This window comes from Pinus tabuliformis, chromosome 2_1, assembly GCF_031772625.1.
Source record: "Pinus tabuliformis cultivar Carrire ecotype Pingquan chromosome 2_1, CPIR1, whole genome shotgun sequence".
NCBI lineage: Eukaryota > Viridiplantae > Streptophyta > Pinopsida > Pinales > Pinaceae > Pinus > Pinus tabuliformis.
In genome coordinates, this window is record NC_142299.1 from 804,902,954 (window position 1) to 804,911,352 (window position 8,399).

Genomic DNA, 8,399 nt, shown 5'->3' on the forward strand with positions numbered 1-8,399 from the left:
TGGAATGATATGGATTTCATGATAGTTGCAACCATTGCTTAAGTATGATTGGTGTTGTATACTCTTTACCTTGTAGTTATTATGTTATTACCTGTATTGAGTTTTATGAGTTTTATGTTGTATACTCTTTACCTTTTAGTTATTATGTTATTACTTTTATTGAACCTTTTAGGGTGGTTTTTTAAGAGATATGAAAACCGCCCCCAAAATCCACTTTTAAGGGAAGTTTGGAACCCCCTTGAAAATTGATTTTTGAGGCCAGTTTTTTAAACCCACCCCCAAAGAATCACCTCTAAAAGTAAAGCCTTTTAGGGGAAATTTTTGAAGATATATAAACCCCCTCATAGGAAAATTTAGGGGCATTAAGATCCCCCATCATAGCATAATTTTGGGCCACTAGGATCCCCCCTTGTAGCAACTTATGAGGGGGGTTTAGCACCCTCTTGTATAAACTTACAAGGGGGGTTTACAAACCCACTTGTAGAAACTTATAAGGCAGTTTTAGAAACACCATCATACCAAATTTTGGGGGCGTTATGAGCCCCCTCATACTATCTTTTCGGGGTCTTAAGATCCCACATCGTAGCAACTTATGAGGGGGGTTTAGAAACCCCCTCATTGCAAATTTTGATGGCATTGGCAACCCTCCTCGTAGTATATTTTAGGGGCGTTAGGAGCTCCCATTGTAGAAACTTATAAGGGCGGTTTAGAACCCCTTTGATAGTAGCTTTCAATGGAAGTTACAAATTCCCCTTTCAATGTATATGTGTGTGTGTGTCTATATATCTACATATAAACTAGTTACTAGGTAAAGAATATACGTTTAAGATATATTTAGGTATGTAACAAGTTCAATTTCAGGACTAAATCCATTTAATAATAAATAAATTCAATTTAAGATATACTTAGAAGTAATCCAAGAAGTTGTCATGTTGTAATCCAAGTAATAAATTCAATACAAAATCCATATCTATGAAGGACACAAAATTTTGATATGGTTAATGTACTTCTATTTGCATTGTAACAATATTTCTATGTAAATCTCGTGTGTGCATGTGATATTTCTATTTTTTCCGAAGAGTGCGTAATATTTCTATTTATATTGAAATCTAGTATATCTCCCTTTTTTATCTTTATATAGTATCTTTTGTATTATGTGTAAATCTCATATCCCTCTTCCTAGAGAGAGAGAGAGAGAGAGAGAGAGAGAGAGAGATTTATTTCTATTTATATTTGGATATATGTTCAACCATCAAATAGACAATTGGGTTTATATTAGGTGGTTGGGAGGAGTGATTGTTAACCTCCACCCACCCAGGTTCAATTCTCGCAAGTGACATGTTGGCTTCAAGCCTTGTTGTTGTATGCCTTGAACCCTATAGAATATATGACCCTTACCTATGGGCCAAGGAGTGGGGTGGTTTGTTACATCAGGGAAAAATATTTTGCCATCATATAAATTATTCTTTTTTATAATATTATAAAAATAATTAAACATGCCATATGGTGACATCTACATTACACAGATTACAATAACTCCCCCATACCGTCTTTAGAAGCACCTCTCAGTGAAATTAATGAGTCATATTTAGTTGTCTACTAGTATATCATGCTATAAATACCACACACATTGAGAGAGATGTTGGAAAAAAGGTATATCAGACCTAGCGTGTCACCCTGGGGAACACCAAAATTATTTGTGAGGAAGAAAGATGGTACACTATGGTTGTGTATTGATTACATGTAGTTGGATACAATCATAGTATGTAACAAATACCCACTATGTAAGAACCTTGGTCAAAAATCCATGTAATAATGTTAATAAAAGAAAAATAATAACCATGGTCATGGGACACATATTCCAAGCTAAATGTTGGGAAAAAAAACATAGTGATGGTGATCACTTGTGATTAATTAATGGCTATGGAAATTGGTCGAGGAAATGGAAAAGGCTTTGGAAAGGCATGAGACATTTATTCAGATTTTATTTATGAAAATAATTGAAATTAGGAGAAAATGGAGGTGAAAGGTCACAGGTTGCATGTGAGGAGGAAAATGAAGGAAAATAATGGAAAATTGGAAAAAACAGAGGCCTCATTAATAAAGAGGCTTCTAAGGATCAGTTTGCAGACTTTTTCCAGTTTTAGCTTGGAGCTCTCTATTCTACTCTTTCTCTCATACTTTTGGATAGTTACAGTTTTCTTAGAGCACTCTTGGAGGAGTGTGGAATACTTGGAGTTTTTGAACAAGAAGGGAAAGGAAGAGAAAGAAAGTGTAAGAGGACATTGGTATCAACAACTACATCAGGTTTTGCTTGTAGGTATTGAGTTTCATGTATGATTTCCTTGCTAGTTTTGGCATGGATGGCATATTCATTTGGTTTCTTGGTTATGATATGTCATTTGCATAGATAAATTCATAGATTGATGGTGGATTTGCTTAGCCTTGTCATTTCCTAGATAACCATGCTATTGTGGGTTTCTTTCCTTTTATTTTCTAGTTGGTTCTCATGTTCATTTGGCTATAAGTTGAGTTACTAGTTTATGGAGCCTTGGTTGGACAAACACTTTAGAAGCCCTTTAAAAGCTTGGATTGAGTTACTAGTCCTGGAAGTTTTGGTTGGAAAAACACTCTCAAATCCCTTGGTGGATTGATTTACTAGTCCTAGAAGCCCTCGTTGGACAAACACTCTAGAATCCAAACAACAATTATGGGTTGAGTTACTAGTCCTAAAAGCCTTGGTTGGAACAAATGCTCTGGAGCCCTGGAAATATTGAGTAGAGACCAATTTGGTGATGGTTAGTGATGTCCAACTGAGAGGTGGAATCACTAGTTGATGTGGTTTGGTGTCTGGAAGCCCTGGTTTGGTTTTGTTAGATTTGTTCCATGAGACCCCATATTCATTCTTAGAATATGGCACAGGGGTGACTAGATTAAAGAAAGACTTGGTTCAACCAATCTATGGTTGGGTGGTACGTGGAATTCCTAGACTTGGTTAGATTTTTCATATGTTAATAAGATCTTATTTTCTCTTGTATTTGATGGGTAAATATACTTGTTTATATGTGGTTTTTATGGTTGTTATATCCTTGTTATTTCTAATTGTTAGATGCTAGTTATGAGCATGTTTCATGACAGACTTGATGTATGGATCCCATCATGTTTTGATTTGAAAATGAATGAACAATGAATACATGACCTAATAGATGATAATTCAGCTATTGTGATAAGGAATCAGTGCTTCCTTAAGATTCTCAGATAAATATGAGACCCCTATACTAAGATATGTTGTTATGACTTGTAGAATGCATATTTATGACATGTTTGATGAAATGTCTATCATGGTTAGTAGGGGTGCCATCAAGTCTTTAATCAAATTTATTCATTAGTACTCTTGTTTTGATGTTATTGATCATTTCTGAAGTGTTCATGAAGCTCTGGGAAGTGGCCTGAGTCCTGGCTTTGAAAAAGTGGCACAAAATATGGGGTTGTTGGCTGAGAACTAGCTGAAAATGTCCTCATTCAATGGTATGCCCTTGCTATGGGAGTGATTGGAAGGCCTCATTCGAATGCATGCCTTGTCATGGGAGGGGTTGGGGTTCTAGGTCATTGAAATGTCAAGTTGCCTCAGGAGTTGATCACCTGGAAATCTTGGTTGGCTCTTGGAGGTTTTGTAGTATGTGTTGAAGGTCAGAATGGTTTTGTTTGGTCAGTTCCACTTCCTGAATTGAACATGGGTTGTTGAATCACATCATAGTAGCCTCTCATCACATGTTTACCCTAGCGAACTAGTTAACTTGGGTAAATCTGGGAGGAGGGTGGTTACACATTACCAAGTATTTGCAATTTATTCGACTAGATGAGAGGAGCCACAATATTTTCTAAAATAGATTTAAGATCTGACTACCAACATGTTAGAATTAAATACGTGGATATTCATAAGATATCCTTTATAACTAGATATAGACACTATGAGTTCGTGGTGGTGCCATTTTAACTTACAAATTCCCCAACTATGTTTGTATGATTGATGAACAAAGTCCAATACCTGAACAATTTTGTGCTAGTGTTTGTAGATGATATCCTAGTTTGCTTGAAAACTAGAGAAGAACATGAAGAGAACTTAAAATCAGTGCTACAGTTTCTGAGGGAACACAAAATGCATGGTAAATTTAGTAAATGTGAATTCTTTAAGTCTCAAGTTCAATATTTGAGACATGTAATCTCAAAGGAAGGTGTGGTCGTGGATATTGAAAAGATCAAAGACATTAAGGAATGGTCCACTCCTATAAATATCATAGAGGTTAGATCTTTCATGGAATTAGCCCGATACTATCGACCATTCATTCAATTTTTTTCAAATATTTGGCATCCAATCACAAGTACTATACAACGGAAGGGAGTTAAATTTCAATGGACATCAAAGTTCATAGCTAGTATTGAACAACTCAAGCATTAGTTCACACATGCACCTATCTTCGGGATAGATAATCCAAGAAAGGATTTATTGGTTTGTATAGATGCATGTAAATAAGGTCTATGTGGAGTACTAATTCAAGAAGGGCATGTCATGTGTTATGAGTCAAGAAAATTAAATGAACATGAAAGGAAATACATCACCCACTACCTAGAACTTACAAAAATTGTGCATGTGCTAAATATGTAGAGACGCTACTTGTTGGGAAGAAAATTTGCATTTATGTCAAATCATGGAGGGCTAACATACTTATTTGACTAGCGCAAGTTAAATTCTAGGCAAGCCATATGGTTGGATCTTATCAATGAATTTATTTTGAAATAAAGCACACTAAATGCAAGGAGAACGAGGTAGAAAATGCACTTAGTAGAAGTATCCAAGTAACTCATTCAGAAGCCATGATCATTTTTCATTTCAACATTAAATAAAGGATCAATTATGCAATGTAACATGATGAACATTTTTAGCATGTAAAAGAATATGATCTGGATCTTAGCGGAGGCCCCCAAGACCTGAAAATTTGAAATTCAAGTAAAAGAGAACACACAGTAAACAAAACTAGAAAGATTTTTTTCATTAAAACAAAGAATAACTATAAAAGATACATTGTGGGTTTTAACCTATCCTTTTAAAAAATGTGACTTGTTATTTATAGTGTTTTTTTAGTTACAATACCACGAGTAAATTCCATGGGTGGGTGAATGAGTACCATGGGTGGATGCCACTTACAATACAATGGGTAAATTCCATGGGTGGTTAAATACCATGGGTGGATGAATACCATGGTTGGGTGCCACTTTCCATTCAGATCATTCCTCCCCCATTAAGAAGCAATGGTCTCCATTGCATGAAGTTCCCTCCCAAGAAGACTTTGTTGAATATGAAGAGACACTAAAGAGAAGGGTTTTGTGTGGTTAACCAATAAGCGCGACGAACAAAAATCCAAGAATAGAGATACCTCGTAATGCTTATGATTAAGTATGATACTAACAATGTGCAATCTAGAAAATGGACTTCGATGAAGTGTGGGTTTGTGGATGACCCATAACCATGAAAAATGAAGATCTGAGGATATAGATATGTGGTAATGCTTGTGATCAACTGTGATACTAAAAGTGTGCGACATAGAAAATGGACTTTGATGACAAGGGTTTTGTGCGGTTGACCCATAACCTTGATGAACGAAGATCTGAGGGTAGAGATACCCTATAATGTTTTTGGCCAACTGTGATGTTGACAATGTGCAACCTAGTAAATGTACTTTGGTGGAAAGGGTGTTGTGTGGTTGGCCCATAACCAGGATGAATTAGTTTGCTTGTCAGTTTTCCTGGTAGAAGTCTGGTGGATTATCTTTGTAGATCCTCATAAGACCCATTGTAACAAATCTATTAATAAATCCATGTGCTTCTATCATGATTACATGGAACGCCTTTTCTAAACAAGCCATCTCAACCATATAAGTTGAAACTAGGTCCACTCCTAATTCTAATGCTCTTGAGGCTAGCATGAGATCAAAATATGAATTTTTTGTTTCTCCAACATTCAGGGAAAAAATGAGAGGAAATACTAGCATCAAGGATATAACATAGGTCACATGAACAATGTTATTCAGCACAATGTTGTAAGGAACTCCCAAGTTGGTGTCAAAATTTGCTAGGACATCATGCATAGTTTCATCTCCAAAAAAGCTTGTAGTTATGTATAAAATTGAGCATAATTCCAATGATGTGCCAACAATGGATTGTGTTTCTAAAGGATCTTCAAGTTTGTTTTATATGGAATGAACATTGTGATAACAGATATAAGCAATCTCTATAACTGGTACCACAATGAAAAGTTTCAAAAACGAAGTATGATCAACAATATCTGAGAACAATATTAGTGCTTGGAAGATGCCATCAATCGTAATACCAACAACGTGTGCAACTGATAATTCAGAAGTAAATTTCAAAGAATCCACTCTCTTGAAAGACACCAACATAGCCAAAATAAGGACGATGGCGAGCTCTAGGCTTGGAACACATCCCTTCCTCCAATGAAATCCAAACCATTCTTGAAGTATATCAGTATTATGTATGCCATTTGGTGATGTTCTAGATAACACACCACATATGATAATCATATAGACAATAATAATGCCCAAATATTTAATAATAACACATACATGCAACATCTTCCCAACTTTCCCAAAGGCATCTCCCATGATGCCACCATAGGAAGTTGTTGCCCCAGCTCTGTTAAACTTAAGAGAATGCAAAAAAAGATAATGAGAATGTTGAGGATGGATCCCAAGAGCTTCCACAAGAAAATCACGCTTTTCAAATAAATATAAAACAACATGGCCACTACCACTATGTAGAAGAACATGTCGTGGATAAACAACGAGGGCTCGATAAAAAACGATGTTGTGGTTAGATCCACAAAGACGTTGATTAAGGTTGAGACGAAGGTGATTGCAATGAGAATGGTCCCCAACCATATCTGCATGTTTTCACTACCCACGACTGCAATGGATGTGAACATATCAGAGGATTTGTTTCCTAGGGAAATCAACAACATGTCGCTCATGCTATGAAGTAGGTGTAGGAGTGTTGAAATGCACCCCACAATGGATGAGAATTAGGGCTCTATAGTGATTGTGTAAGAATTGTAGCACCACTGTGGAGTCTCCAAAATGTATTCAAAATATCATCCACTTTCACCTTTATCACCACCATTTCACTCACATGTCGCAACTCCATGACCATATAACCGTTCATTAGCCTCCATTTTCATAATTATATGGGTTCCATTTGTGTTTTCCAGAAGATAATGATTTCTAGTATTATAAGTGAATTAAATGGTTAAAACTTAGAAAAATGACATATACTTGCTAATACTTAAAAGTGGCTTGAGTTTCATGACATGTGTAGGTCAATTGGAAGCTTCCAAGGCACCCTTATGTGTCCTCCAATGCTTAAATTCGAATTCCCTTCAAGATATGGAAGAAGATTTGGATAAAGGTCAAAGAGGATATGTGTCTCATGATTATCTATTTAAGTTGTAACTCTATGAGATTTTATAGGGATCTAGGGAGAGAATAATGGACCTCCATTAATGAGGTAGCTTCTTATGTTTTTGTATAAATAGGAGAGCCTCCTCCTTTCAAAGGCATGTGAAAAGTTGGGGAAATGCTCATGTTTTGAATATAGAATTTGGATTTGGCACCATGCTCATGAGTGGTGTTCACTTTGATTTGATTATGCTTGCATTTGGAGTCTCTCAAATTTCCATCCCTCATGCTTTTGGATTGGCCACCTATAATGTGTGAGATTTATTGTTTTTCATAGATTAAGATTTATTGCTTTCATAGATTAAGATTTATTTCTTTCATGTCTTTTCCTATGTGAGAGGTTAAGAGTGATTGTTTTTATTTGATTTCATATCTAGAAGTTAAGAGTGATTGTTTTTATTTGCTTTCATATCTAGAGGTTAAGAATGATTATTTTTTATTTTATTTTATATCTTGTGGTTTTGATTATTCATTTCATAGGATCCTGATTTGATAATGCACACATGATCCCTTAGAGTATATTTCATTTCATGCAATTTCATTTCTGAAAGAGTGGTTTTCTTTTCAATTCTTGCAAGTGTGGTAGATCAAAATTTCAATTCCTGCAAGTGTGATAGATTAAGATTTCAATTCCACGCACTGTACTATAATTTATTTTGAATTTATTGTTGAATTAGAATAGGTGAATTTGGTTTGTCGTTATTTGGTTTCGTAGTTAGATTGATCTAAATTGGAAGTTAATTTCTAGCATATACAGTGCATGCATGCTTCGCAAGTTTTACAAAACCCCCCAGTTGACAATTAAATGATAGGTAATTAACTTGCCTCAACAACCACGGCCCCAACCAAGACTGTAATGGGTGGTGTTCA